The 14,847-nt window shown below is 41.1% G+C and overlaps 1 protein-coding gene and 1 non-coding gene across 2 annotated transcripts in view; both read left to right on the top strand.

Moving 5' to 3' along the window:
• Positions 1-14,847, top strand: part of CACNA2D3 (calcium voltage-gated channel auxiliary subunit alpha2delta 3) — a 776,451-nt gene that overhangs the window by 173,331 nt on the left and 588,273 nt on the right. The window lies entirely within an intron of this gene.
• On the top strand, positions 5,120-5,283 carry LOC123612282 (U1 spliceosomal RNA). The gene has a single exon (XR_006719507.1). It is a non-coding gene; the product is annotated as a U1 spliceosomal RNA (small nuclear RNA).

Here is a 14,847-nt window from a genome sequence, read left to right as displayed (position 1 = left end):
AATGGAGCAAGAGGGAAGAAGTAAACAGTTCTGAAACTGTGCTATAAATTGTCATCCAGTGATGATTCTGTTTTATTATGGAGGTTAAATTACAGCAATCACCAGTGCACAAAGACACTGCAGTAAAAAAACATTTGGGAACAATGTTTTTCTTCTAAGGCTTGAGTGATGGGTGCGCAGGAATAAAACACCGTAACTTGTTTACCATGGGCCAAAAAGGAAAATATGAACTATAGCCCACTGCGAGGTAGCACTGCCTTTTACTTTTATGAACCAAGCAGATTGTGAGTGTGTTGCTGTTGCCACAGGAAAAGATGATAAACTTTGACTGGAAGACAACTTGCAGCTAGGTTTTTCTTCTTTCTGTATCTTTTCTCCATCTCCTTTCCCCCCACCACCCGTGTGTGTGTGTGTGTGTGTGTGTGTGTGTGCGCGTATGTTTATATCTACTCAGGTTAGGATGTGCTAGGATAAAACGAACTGGAGAGCAGTACCTGTCTCAGTGATGACCAGTTTATAGATGCTGCCAAATTCCCCAGCATGCCATTGAATGGGCTTGCATATGATGGGTTTTTTGATTCCATGGTGAAGAAGATGGGCTTTGGAGTTCCCAGAATCCAGGTTCAAACCCAGACTGCCTTATGACAGCTGTGTGACCTAGGGAAGGTCATTTCTTTCTCTGAGCCTCAGGATGGTCAGCTGCAAAATGAATGCAGAGACTTACCTCACTCACAGGGGCTTGTAAAATATGTGTCCCAGTTCTGGACACACAGGAAGTGCCTAGTAATTGTTTCTTCTCATTATTATTGTCTAGCAGCAGCAGCAGTTAGCAGCATCACCACAGATCTTTGGGCATCCCTGTAGTGGCTGTGTTATTTTCACTAACCTTGGCATTATGTTGCAGTCTTTATAATTTATACATAGAAGCAACTGTGTTTACTCTGGAAGTTCATTTTGTTATTGTAGAGAGCTTATTGCCCTCCATTATTTCTCATTTCATTTACAATTAAATCAAAACCCATTCATTGGCAAGGCTATTGCAAGATCCTGGCCCTGTCCTCCTCTCCCAGCCCCTTTCCTGCTTATTCCTTGAATTTGCCAAGTCGGTTCTCTCTGCAGTGCCCTTGCATGTGGGGTTCTCTGTTAGTGGAATCTTCCTTGCCAGAATCTGGTTTCTCCTTATTATTCAGGGTTTAGCTCAGATTCTCTTACTTCAGGCAGCTTTCCTTGGCCAACTTGTCCAAGATAGAACCCCCTCCTACCCTACCCAAAACACCACCCTCACTCCCCATTTCCACTACCCATTGCCCTGTCATTTTCATCTCACTGCCTTACTTACGCATTTTCTTAAGGAGCTCATAGGTATCTAAAATTACCTTTTAATGTATCTATCTGGCTTTTATTTCCTTCCCTACTAGAATGTAAGCCCCAATAGAAGGACTGTGAGTAACCTATTCTCCTGGGACAGTGCCTTCTGTAGCAGAGATATCCAAAAAGTATTTGTTAAATAAGGAACAGATGTTTTGCTAATGTGCGGGAGATCAGAATATTTTACTTATGAAAATATTGGAAATGTAATTTAAATAAATCCTTATTAATAGCCTTTTAAAACAGTAGGAATAATGCTGTTTTCTGTGAGTGAGTTGTAAGATGCACTCTAGTGTGTAGAATTTATAAACTACTAATGACACCACTGGCTTATGGTAATTACAGGGTGGAAAGTAATATGTGATTTAATCATCAAGCTCTAATTTTCTCAGGACTTTAAAGAGTATAATTTGTGATGACCTGTAAATATTTATTGAATAATTAATTATGAATTTTACATGCGTGTATTTAGTGATACTGTAGGGTTGTTTTTTGGGAGGAAAGATTTCCCTAAGGGTGATGAGTCACAGTGCTTAACTTGCTTTTAAGTGTGACTAAGGACAAAGAAAAGCCAATATTGAAAGAGAAATAATGTTAGAAAAGTTAGATTATAGGCAAATAAAATCCTACTGAGTTTTAAAAAGCACTTAGAAATATTACTTCCACCAATGTTACTCTTTAGATTTGAGCTGATAATGTTTCCCTCCTGACCGCCAACATTTTATTATGAAAAAGTTCAAATGTACAGCAAAGTTGAAGCAATTTTACCATGAACATTCATATATCCATCACCAGTATCTGTCCATCTACCCATGCCTCTGACTGTCTAGTAATACATCTTATTTTTAGTGCCAAATTTTTAGTGCAAAAAGCACCGTATTGCTTTATTTGCAGACTCCTTGATAGTATTTTTTATTCTTATTTTTTATTGAAGAATGTTAGTTTCATGTGTATAGCAAAGGGATTGAGTTATACATATACATATATATGTATTTTTTCAAATTCTTTTCCCTTACAGCTCATTACAAGAAATTGAATATAGTTCCCTGTGCTATACAGTAAGTCCTTGGTGTTTATCTGTTTTATATATAGTAATGCGTATCTATTCATCCCAAGTTCCTAATCTATCCGTCCCCATCCTTTCCTGTCTTGGTATTTTTAACAGTCCATTTGTCATTGGAAAAGCAACATGTTTTGTGGACACTGGGTTGATACTTAAGTCTAACATATTTCATGCAAAAGTTTGAAGTGGAATTAGTGAAATTCTCAGCCTCATAAAATAGGACCCAAAGTCTTCCTGGGCTTTCTCCTTAGGTTTGAAATGATCTATTATTAGCATGTGCGCTACGTTAGGCAGATACACTGTTGATGAATTTTAGACTTTTGAAAGTGTGAGGAAAGACACAGAAATCCCTCCAGGTATTTCAAACACAAAGAGCTTTAACACAGAATTCAATGTTTACAAAATAATTGGAATGGTTGAGGAAACAAACATCAGAGAAAGCCAACTCTAATTTTTAGGTAACCAGGAAGTGTAGGGATCTCAGGGGATATGCCACCCATGATTTCAGCAATACCGAGGTGGGTGATTTGCTGGAGCATGCTGGAAGCTGCTGGCATAGCCTCCTGCTGCCCTCAGCTGAATCTCAAATACCTGTTACTCATTGCTTTAGGGTCAGAACCTATGCTCTGCTTCTCCTGCTCTTGCATGTCTCTGAGCAGGGCCTCTTACTGGCTGAATCTAATCTAGACCCTGACTGGAGGATTCTGGGAAATGTAATTCCTGGGCTATAAGCCTCTGCCATACAGGAGCAAGCACGTTACCAACAATTGGCATAGCATATTGGCCAAATCTTATATCAGAAACCAGTAGGAAATTTTATACATATAATTCTATACTTAGCATGTTAAGAAAAGTTGTTGGCCACTTCAGTAGTTTTTCATGGAATAGGTACAGTATTCTAGTGTCATTTGGTGGTATAAATGATAGTATTTTGCTTTTGCAAATGTTCAGAATTAAAATCCTTGACTTGTATCCTTTCATGTTGAACTTCAATAAATTCACAGTGACCAAAACAAATGTGTTTGGGTGGTTGGACGAATGACCGGTAAAGAAAGAGCTTATATAATGATGCATCACCAAAGTATATGTGTTTTCAAATGGTCTCTTATGGGACCAGGAACAGGGATCCTTCCAAAGTGCAAAGGAGTGAAGTGGAAATGATGGGCTGACACAACATGGGGTTGTGTTTACTGGGAAGGATTGTCTGGCCTGGAGCCCTGTAGACTCATTTATGGTCCTACTCCTGCCCTTGCCAGGGATCCCCAGTTTTCCATGTTAGAGCTGCATAATCAGGTTAATGCATGTTTTGGATACATTTGAGCTTAAAGGTCATGCCTGACTTTTCTGGCATGAATGTCTGCTGTGTTCTGCCTTCCAAGTATCCATCTCCCTGGCTCTGGAAGCTGCACCCTGACTTTCTTTCCTCATTGTAGGCCATGGTGGGGGTGGGGTGATGTATAACACATGGCCCAGGCCTGGACAGTCTGTGTATTTCTTTCTCTGACAGTCATTTATCTTTGGATGGGTACCTGACTTGGGTCAGCCCAAAGATACCCCATTAGGGACTTGTTTTGGAAAGATGAGGGCGAAGGCACTCTTTTTTCACCAGCATGGCTGAGCTGCCAGGGTATAATGTGGAGGTGCCACAGCTGTTGTCCCTTAGCCTCACAAGGGGAGCACTTGGTGCTTGCTGAGAACAAAAGTCACCAGTGATACAGGCTGTGTATGCAGGCTCACACATGCAAACATGGAGGTATATGGTAACACAGTTGACACTCTGAATACAGCTCTGGCTACAGTTGGCATTAAGCTGGGCATTTTACCTTTATAAGTAAAATTAATTTCCCCTCTCACACTTAAAAAAAAAATTGAGTCAGTTTGCCATATCTGTCACTTGCAACTAAATGTGTCCAATGCACCATTCATTAAAAAAAACCAAACCTGAGACATTCTATAATTTTACCATGGGGCACCTCTTCTGGACTTAGGTAGATGTTTCTGTGTTAAGATACTGCCATCTCCCTTTTTTGGTGTCCACCTGCGCTGGAACCCCCTGAAATCAGGTTTGGCACCCTTTTCTTCAATACTTTACAGAACTGTAAACTCTCCATAGCAAGAACTGAGCTAACTTTGAATGAATAAATAGCTCCTCCCTCTGCTTTCTGTAATTACTTTTGGACTGTGACTGACTGAAGCTCTGTAAAATTTAGGAGTCCCCTGACCTTCATCTGCATGAGGGTCCTCGGCATGGGCCACCTTGGCCTATGAACTTGCTTAAGGTTCCTGTACCTCCTGGCTACATTTTGAACACCAATCTAATGTGTCTGTTGATGAGCCTTCTCTTGTTTGATGCTTTTGGCTCAAATCACACACACAAACAAAATCACACTTTTTAATTTCCAATCTCTAATGTGAAGCCTGGCCATGATCAGACCATGATCAGATCATGTAATAACGGTGCTCAAATTGAAACAGACATAATAAATTTGTGTTGCTTCCAGTCCTTTATAAGGGGGTTGTAAAGTAATTACAAGCATGCAAGAACAAAGCCATGAAAGACTCACTGTGTGGTCTTATTAATGTCTGTTTCATCAAGTCATTTTTGTCAGACTGTGCGTACATGTGTGCGTGTGTGCGCGTTTTCCGTTTTGGGCATTGGAGTTGGTTCATTCAGATTTGCATTACATAATACTTACCTGGCAGGGGACATATCATGATCACGAAGGTGGTTTTCCCAGAGTGAGGCTTATCCATTGGACTCCAGATGTGCAGACCCCTGTGATTTCCCCAAATGTGGGAAACTTGATTGCATAATTTATGGTAGTAGGGGACTGCATTCACGCTCTCCCCTTAGAGGCAAACAAAAAGATCTGCATTATATAGAGAGAGATCTATGTTAGTGTTATGATTCCAAAACCCTCACATCATCACCAGGCTGTGCAATTGTAAAATGTTATGTGACTGCGGAAGTGGAGTGTGTTCCAACTGAAGTTGGCTTTTGGATTTCTGTGAGTGTTCTGTTAATAGATGCTGTGCTTTTCTCCTCTTCTTTTCTATACAATATGCATTATTCTATTTCCTGGTACTCTGCTTCTTGATTTTCCATGGGAATCTACCTCTTTCTAACACCCGGTCTACAAGATTTGGATGGAGCGGGTCCCAGGTGTGAGTATGAGGCCATGGTTTGTCTATTCAGTAGGTGGCACAGTCCTTACCTTGGGGGACGAAGCCTGAGCTGCTCTGGCCTTGTCACCCCCCTGACCTCATTTCTTGCCATTTTATCCTTCACTCACTGTACTCCACTTCTCTCCTGAGCCTTTGTATCTGTTGTCCCCTTTATCTGGTTTGCTCATTCCCCAGCCAGCCAGCCATGTGGCTTACCCTGCACTTCTTTTTGGTATCTGTTCAACGTCCTTTCTCAAAGAGACATTCCCTGGTCACCCTCACTAAGATAGTATCCCTGGCCCTTTTAGTCATATGAGCTAATACATTCCCTACCTTCTGTAAGCACCTGTGAGTTAGGTTTCCATTCCTCACTGGTATAGAAGTATAGGTGGAGATACTGCTTTTGTTCAAGCTCCTTCAATGTTTGTTTTTGCTCTACTCCAAGGTCCTAGCACTCCAACTCCCCTGGTGGCTGGCCCAGCATCCCCACAGTAGAGCCCTGGGGTAGATCCTTGAACTGGTGCCTGTGTCAGAACTCTAGTGCCTGTCTTCTCACAGCCATGTAACTCGACGGAGATTTATGGGAAGCTGTGCAGAGAGATGTTGGGACCTGGAGGTGTAATGCAGAGACAAATTTGGAGTGGGGGCACCCAACCTTCCTTCTAATCTGAAGGAACTAGGAAGGTTGGTTCACCCTGTCATCTGGTACACACACATGGGATGAAGTAGCATGGATATAATCTGAGAAAGGGATCTTGGTGCTGTTACCACTTGCATCCCCTTCTCCAGAAGGTCAAAGCTCTGAGAGGCTGGAAGTGTTAGGAGCTTCTCCAGCAATTAATAGGCACTAGGTACTGAGAACTTTCTCCATTCATCCATCTGCTGATTCTTATGGTACATGCAAATCTTTACATTGTTTAGTTCTTGAAATGGCACTTGTATAGTTTATAGAATTTCCTGTACTTCCTCTGTCTTTCAAGCTACGGTGAGATCTTTTTTTGTTTTGTTTTATTTTGTTTCTGTTTTTTTTTTTTTATAGTCCAACTATATAGCATAGGGCCTGAGTCAATGGTAATAGTTGATAAGTGTCAAGTTAATAGAATGATAAATAACAATTATTGAATCTTTACCATACCCAGGCATGGTTCTAACTGTAGTATATTTATAAATTTGTTTAATCTCACAACAGTATTAAGGATGTAGTATTATTTCTCCATTTTTTAGATGAGAAAACTGCCTCACAGAGCTTTTAAGTGACTTTGCAAAGATCACACTGCTGGCAAGTAGAAGAGCTTGAACTTGGGCCTGTGTGTATCTACGTAATAATCATTTTACTAATGTGCAAAAATAATATAGTTGTCATACATTGTTACTATGTCACCTAAACATATAATAGAATGTTTGTAACAGAGTGTCATAGGCAGCTTATCCACTGCACAATGAACCATCCACTGAACCATGCTTATGTGTAAATGAGAGGCGTTAGAGGAATCTAAAGATGGGTAAGGCAGTTTCAGGATCTGAGAAGCTTACAGTTTTGAGTTAATGATAGAAATCTATGCACAAAGCTGTCCTAAGAAGTAATGGGACTGAGTATTGTAATAGAGACATACAATTCTGTTGAAATGTACAGGAGATGGTGGTTGATGCTGGTCTCTGCCAGGAGAGGGCTCTGAGAAGAGGTGGAAAAGGCAGGTGCATGAGAGGGGAGAAAGTGTGATCAGGGGCCTAGGAGCAGGGCATCTTCCTGTGTGAAACTGATGCTTCAAAGCTTGAAGCCTTGTGTTCCCTCCAAACCAGTAGGTTAGATGACAGATCATTAAGAAGAACAGCATTCAACAAATGATGGGACCTCCTGGGACCCAAGAGATAAAACTGAAATCAGTGAAGGGAGTGTCTTAAGGTGGCTGACCAGGACTGGTTTGAGGTCGACAAGGTGGGTAACTGGCTACCAGCAAGTGTGGAAAGGTGTCTCCAAAGCCTAATCTGGGGTTGCGGGGGGAGCTGCCTCGAAGGGGAGCCACCAGGCCTGGGCTCTCTAGTTGTCTGGGGCTTTGAGCAGGAAGCCACGGGACCCAGAGGAAAGTGGGATCTTCTCTGTGTAGCTGTGTGTGGACAGACACTGGCACACAAAAAAAACAATTTACTGTCCTTGCTGTTTGGAGTGAACATTCTTGGATAGTGAGCATTTGAAACAGATTTATTGCATTAAGGAAATTCTTAAACTGTTTTTTCCCCTTGGGAAAATGTATCTAATCCAGAGAAGTGCTTCTAGGCCCTGAGTGAATTTAAGGCTCACCTGAGACTCTTGTTAAATGCCGATTCATAGGCCCTTTTTGGAGGATTAATTCAGTCAGCTTTGAGACAGACTAGGGAGCTGGAGTTTTAAAACCATCCCCAACTCCCCTCCTTACCCTCACCTGCCAAAGAGATTCCAGCCAGAAAGGTTATGGACTCTCATTTGGAGAAGCCTTGAGCCAGAGCAGTAATTTCTAAAGGAGGGTATATAACATGCACCTCTTCCATGCAGGAAGAAAATATTAGAATGTATTTTTTAAAGTATCTATTTTTGTGTATGTTTTATAATATGCATAGTAGGACAATAATACATCAAGATAGTTACACAATAGTGGATATTTATGTAATTTGTATATAAATATACCTATTTGCATGTATATGGTGTTTTGCTGATAAGACTATGCATTTTAAAAAAATTCAGACAGTTAATTTAAAGGAGGTTTTTGGGATTTATCTTGCTGAAATAGGCAAGGCATACCGTGTCACAGATAATTAGAGGAAGTGGTAGTGGAGTATTATACTTCACTTATAATTAGAGAATAATAAACATTATTACTAAGACACTCTGCTGAGTTATGCTTGTGTTGCCTCTCTCTCTCTCACCCCTCTGTTTCCAGGAGCCCACCTCCCCGTGGTTACAGCAGGGAGTGCTTCATTACCTGGTAGCTGGACCTCTGATTAGATTGAGTTCATCCAAGGCAGAGCTAGTGTATCCTTATTCAGCTTTATGTCTTAGTCCCCAGCACAGTGTCTAGGTCCCCAAATATTTGGTGACTGAATGAGGGAGGGAGAGAGGAAAGGAGGGAAGGATTCCATCCATTGCTTTCTGTCATTTTCTTTGGCATGCTGGAAGCCATAAACAAGAGCAAATTGTGTTTTGGCAATAAGTTATTTTTCCCTATACAGTTCTTTTCAGCCTAATATGCCATCTGATCAGAAGGTTTCTGTTCCTTAGGGAATGTCTCTTTCGTTGGAGGCAGACTCACAGGACCTGGTCTGGGTTCCAGCTCTGCTGTGACCTTTATATAAATTGCTCCTCCTCTGGGGGAGTCTCAAGTTTCTCCTGCCCTGAAATAAGGGATTTGGAGTGACCCAAACTCCAACAATTTCTGTTTTGCCTTCATAATTTTTGCCTAATCTGGAGTAGTATTTATAGGGGTGTTTAAAAGGATGTTTTTCTTTACATTTATTTTGTTAAATTTATTTTAAAAGCAGCCTTTAAATAGTTAGCATTGAAGGAAAACCAGCTGGCCATAAAAGAAGACACAGGAGGCAGTAGACTGAACCCAGAACAGCCTTGCTCAGTTCTAGCTCACTGCCATGGCCTGCAGGGCTTGGAGCCAGTGACCCGTGGGGAGACAGGAGATGAGTCCAGTTTGGAAAGGCGTTAAGAGGCCCAGAATGCTGGTCTGATACTTTTCTTCTCCTTGTCTCAATCGCTAGGCTAGAAGGAGAGCAGGAAAAGAAATACTTTTCTTTCTCTGAGGTTCGTTGTTACGTAAAATGGTATCTAGTTACTACATATTATTGTCACTTCCCACAGTACCTGAGACCTTACACCATCCCCACTGGCCTCTGCCTCTGACCCTGGAGGATTCTAGGCCTTTCCTGCCTTAGATAGAACATGATTAGTTACTGGGTCTCTCATGTTGACTCTTTTTGTATGTGTGCATTTTTACATTTTTAGTGTTTGAATCATAGCTTCCCAGGAAACCAGGTGTCTCTTATAGCTGTTTTCAGTTTAAATAAATATAGGGAGCTGGAAAGATCCCACTTGTATCGTGACCTCTGCCTCCCATGCCAAGCTTCATAGGACACTGCCCTGTATATGTGGGTTGAGCGCACCTCCTGCCTTAGACCCTTGCTGGGGCTAAGAAGGGTTAAAATAAATGTTTCCATCCTAGAGAAGGGGTAAGCCATATCCTGGCTCCAGAGGTTTGATGACCCTGCCTCGAAGTTAGGGTATTGTTAGTTTAGGCCCGATTTATAGTGATCCATTTGTAAGTGTCACTTCTTGAGATGATGATAAAACACGTGGCAGTGGGGAGAGATGACAGTACACAGAGGGCTCCTCCTGAGTAATGGGTACCACACGTCTCATCCAGCGTCTGGTCCAGCATAAAACCAGGGAGGACAACAGTCTGAAGAGATCCTTTGAGGCTGTCAGAATGGCCTGTATCAAGGAGCATAATGAATAGATTTATCCTCTTTAGAATACCAAAAGGCCCTTGCCATAGTTTTGTTTCCTGTTCATAATATTTAGATGTTAATTGTACTTGGGATCTCTGTGAATTGGTTTGCCATCACATAATTGTTATGTGTTATTCTTCTCATGCATCTTTAAATTAAGAAATTTTATTTTTTAGTGCAGTTTTACATTTTTACAACAACTGAGCAGAAAATACAGAGTATTCTCGTATGTTTCTTTGCTCCACGTTCCCATCCAGTTTCTCCTTTAATTAACATCTTGCATTAGTGTGGTACATTTTTTAAAATCAGTGAATGAATATTGATATTGTTATTGTCAACTAAAGTCCATAGTTTACATTGGAGTGCACTCTGTGTTGTATAGGGTCTTAGTAAGTTTGGGCTGCTATAATAAGGTACCATAGACTAGTAGGCATGTAAACAATGGAAGTTTATTTCTCACAGTTCTGGAGGCTAGTTATTCAAGATCAGGGTGTCAGCATGGTCAGGTTCTGGTGAGAGCACTCTTCTGGGTTGCAGATGGCTGATGTCTTATTGCATCCTCACAAGGTGGAAAGAGAGAAAGCTAGCCCTCAGTCCTCTTCTTACGAGGGCACTGATCCCACTCATGAGGCTCCACTCTCATGACCTAATCACTCCCCAGAGCCCCATCTTCAAGCACCATCACATTGGGGATTAGATTTCAACATATACATTTTGCAGAGATATAAACATTCAGTTCACAACATACAGTTCTATGGGTTTTAACAAATGTGTAGTATCATGTAACTACAATTTCAGTATCATACAGAACAGTTTCACTGCCCTAAAAATCTGCTGTGCTCCTGGCAATCAGCAATCTTTTTACTCTATTTTTTTTCCTTTTCCTATAATTTTTTTGAACTGTGGTTAAATCTACTTGATTTTGTGCTTCTGAAGTCCTGTGCCTTATTGTCTTATGTGGAATGTTGGTAGAGCCTTGACCACACGTGGAGAGCCATGCTGCACATTTTCTGTGCAGGGTCACTTTGACCCCTTTTGCCAGCACAACACAAAGATGTTGTTATTACCCTTACCCTCCCCCCACCCCTTATGCACAAGGAAGAAGAGGCAGGGAGGCCAGTAGCTGAGCCTGAAAATTGCAGAGATCGGATTAAATTCTCATCTGTCCAACTCCAAAGCTCCCACTGTTCACCAGTGCACTTTCCTGCTGTTGTGGGAAGTTGATGAAGAAGTGATTTAAATGCTCTTTGGAGGGTTGTAACTCACTCCCTTTCATTTTGGAGACCAGCTGAAATGGAGATCTTTATTCCTCCTTATTAATCAGTCCTTTAGATGATAACTTCAGATGATGCTTCAGTTTTCCTGCTGCTTATGTTTCTATCAGATTTGATAGATGCCTTGTAATAAAAATTCTTAATGCAGAAGCTGCTTATTTCTATGTTAAACATCAGAAGTTTGGGGGGCACAGAGTAAGGAATGAGATTAATGCTGTTACAAGATCAGAAAATAACTTGTTTTGGCTGAGTTTTTAAAATCAACAGCTCCTTCACAGAAGGCTCTTTTGGGGTCTGTTTGACAGGTGACCTCATGGATCTGGTAAGATGACTCAAGGCTTCTCTCTGCCCCATCCTAGGTGGAACTGTTGCCTCCTTGCCTGGGGACTACTGTGCACACACAAACCGCTTCAGGGCCCTTCCATGCACTGATTGGTCTATGGGTCCACTTACCTCTTTCAGACTTTTGGGCCATAGAAAGCAGGGACCTCTCTTGGGGGGACTGCTACACTGTAGGCACTTAGTAAATATATGTTTAATAAATGTAATCGTATAGTGCTATATGCTTTCCAAGCAGTCCCAAATACATAAAATCACATCTTACATTTATTCAACTCCCATGTGTGAATACAAAAAAGTTAATGTTTCTTGAAAGAAAATTCCTAGATTGTTCTGCTCTTGGGTCACTGGAGTAGTAAGTTGACTGCAGCACAAGGCTTGATCAAGAACACTCATCATGCCAGCCAGAATCTACATCTTGACTGTAGCCCCGTTCTCTAACCATAGACCCCTTTGCTGCTTGTGAATGGGTTCAACATAGCCAATTATTGTTCTTTTTGGAATCTGGCTTTCCCTGTTCTCAGCCTAAGTAAGTATTGACATGTTTCAGTGGAGTTCTTTTTTATTTCATTGGCTGGTATTGTGGAAAGAACTGTGATGGTAATTCATTGAAACATTTTATCTGCAAGATAAAATATTTTTTAATTGGCAGAATCTTCATATTCAAGTAAAAATGGGTAATTTTCTGGTAATTTTATTGCCAGTGCTCTGATATCTACAATATTATGTTTCAGTTAGAAAATGCTCGATCCTCTGAACTCACAGACATCTATTTTCTTTTAAATGGAAATTCAAGGCACATTATCAGGAGTCTCTTTGTTCACAGAAGAAACACTGCTATTTCTTTACCCATAACTCAAGTTTTTCTCATTCTATGGATTATTGCAAACGGCATGAGAATTATTTGCTCATCCTCTTTTTCTGTCAAGAAGAGAGATTTTTGTGTTAGAAACACACCTAATTGCCACTGTGGCTTTTTCGATTAACATCCCACAGTAGGAAGTAAGAGGCTTATGGCTCTGTCCCAGGGAGGGAGAAAGAAAATGGATCTGGGATGGTGATGAGGATGGTGGTGATGGTGGGGAGTGCAAAAAAGAAAGGCATTTCAGGGAGCAGGGGGCTGAGTTTCTGAGCTATTTCACAATTGCCACTCTCATTTCCACAATCACACTGCAGGACTAAAGAAGAGGGACTTAGGAGGGTGGGAAGAAGCAGAGCAAGAAGTGCCCATACCTTGAGCCCACTGAGCCTGTGGATTGAATCTGTCTATGACTGGCCTCCCATATCCATTCGTTCTGAACGTTGCGCTTTCTCATTAGGAATCTCTCATTAAGAGACATTCCTAAGAGGCAGCTCCTTTCAGGAATTCTGAAGCAAAGACTTCCTGGAGCCCATCAGCAGTACCAGCCCATCTGTCACTCCTCCTCCCCACTACCCTTAATGGCTCTCTTGACTCTGCTTCAAGCTGTTTGCTTCTTCTCTTTCCAGAGTGTTTCTGTGTTTATCTCTATTTCACTATGCTGCTTTAATTTTTCTCTAACTTCTCGTTATTCACTTCCTTATCTTTAAAATCACCAGTGAGCTTCTTTTTTCTTCTTAATTAGGTTTAAACCTCTTTTGTCCATAAAGCTTCCTGGAAAGTCACACCACCCAGGTGTCCATCATGGTAGCCCTTAGGATGACTTTGTTAGGGGATGTTCTGCTCCGTCCTGGAGTCTCTTCTTTGTTAGGATGGATGTCTTGTTTAGTCATGGCTTCCTTAAATTTGTACCTCCGTTTCCAACCTCAGTACTCCTTTCTGTATCTGAGCATCAGGAACCTCTGTCCTTTACCCTACTGTTCAGAGCAGGTGCTTGCCTTCCAAGATGTGTCTGTGAATGCTGGCTGCCATGATGTAAATTCCTTTTAATACATTCCCAGGACAGAGAGCCCTTGGGTTCAGAAATTGCCTTTGCAGTTGTCTAATGTTTTGAGTTTTGATGCAGCTTTTGATGTCTTATGACCAAAGTAGCTGAATTTAGTTGTACCTTCGGCTCTGATTGCTGGTCAGGGTAGACTTAGATGATCTGTCCAGTGGGCAGGATTCTCTTTCCCCTTTCTGTTCAATCTTCACAGCTTTTAATACGAGAAAGAGAAAGGCCATTGAAAGAGAAGTGGAATGCCCTTCTCCCCCTATTTAAAAAAAATGTTCAAATAACTGCACTCTTGCTAGAAACTCCAACTGGTTTCCTTGCACAATTTAACTTTAGTTCTTATTTTATTTGCTTAAATGGATAGTTCCGATAAGTGTAGTATTTTCCTGATTGAGGCTAATCATTTTGCTGTTTATTTTTTAAAATTAATCCAATCTTTATTAAGCATCTGTTACACTTCAGTTACCATGCCAGGCCCCAAGATAGAGAAGTAAACAAGATAGACATGGTCTTTCCCTCAATGAGTGTAAGGTTTGGGTGTCTAGGGACTCAGTGTAATTTACTGCATTAAAATTAGTGTACAGAGGCTCTACCACAAAGGGGTAGAGCATTTTAGGTTCTTCTAAGCTAAACTGCAAAGTATCTTACACTTTTGCATTTTGTGCATGCTTTCCTAGGGTGCAGTCAGGAACATCTAGAAGTTTCAGGATGGCTGGCTCAACACTTCTGTTATCAGCCTAGCTCTGTTGTATCTTCTGGCTCATATCCTAAGTAAATGTTCCACAGGAGAGAGCTTTCCAGTTTCTTGAAGCATCAAGCCTAGTAAAATGTTTTGAATTTTGTGACACCTCTGTCTTAAATGTATCCTCTACCTGCCTACCCACTTGAATGGTATTGTAATTTAATATTTCCTTTGTGGTCTCATCAATGACTTTTCACATCCATTGGTAATGACACAATAATTTAGTAAGGCAGACAGAGGTTGTTTGCATCTGGGTCAAATGTTTCCAGACTGGTATGAATTTTGAGATCTCGAGTTTGATTTTTAAACATTTCCTGTCTACTTTTTTCTTGTCATGGAATTATTGGTGGCTTCTTGCTGTTGCTTGCTGCCATTTTCTATTTTGTTAGAAGGGTGTTCAAACCAAGAGTCAAAAGACCTTTACACATTTCTGTTACTGCCTTTGTAAAACCCTTTAGTTCTCAGCTTTCTCCATGTTTGAATGTTCTAGGTAAC

The sequence above is a fragment of the Camelus bactrianus genome, chromosome 17 (genome assembly GCF_048773025.1).
Source record: "Camelus bactrianus isolate YW-2024 breed Bactrian camel chromosome 17, ASM4877302v1, whole genome shotgun sequence".
In the NCBI taxonomy this organism is placed as follows: domain Eukaryota; kingdom Metazoa; phylum Chordata; class Mammalia; order Artiodactyla; family Camelidae; genus Camelus; species Camelus bactrianus.
Note: the sequence above shows the minus strand (reverse complement) of the source record. Positions and strands in the feature narration are given on the sequence as shown.